We start from the raw sequence: 385 nt of genomic DNA on the forward strand, positions 1-385 counted from the left end.
GAGTTTTCTCTTGAACCTCTCCCTATATATATATATATATATATATATATATATATATAGGGTGGGATCAAGTGAAAACTTCTTTTAAAGAGAAAGCTTAAAAACTCTAAAAAAATTATTTTTAACTTTTTTATAAAATTTTTTTTGAAGTTTATTTTTTTTTCATTATTCTTATATGTTGTTATTGGTTAAAAAAAACACTTGTCGGTAACCTCGTTGGTGTAGTGCACATGTGTAATAGTGTGCATTGCATATATGCAAAAGTGTTGTATTGCATATAATACAACACTATTGCACATGTTTGATATACACTATTGTATATATGCAATATAAGACTAATACGCACATCGAATACATATTAGTACGTATGTGTAATACAACATTA

This window comes from Bidens hawaiensis, unplaced genomic scaffold (genome assembly GCF_021521415.1).
Source record: "Bidens hawaiensis isolate Kalapana, Puna unplaced genomic scaffold, B.hawaiensis_p1.1 tig00008100_1, whole genome shotgun sequence".
Lineage (NCBI taxonomy): Eukaryota > Viridiplantae > Streptophyta > Magnoliopsida > Asterales > Asteraceae > Bidens > Bidens hawaiensis.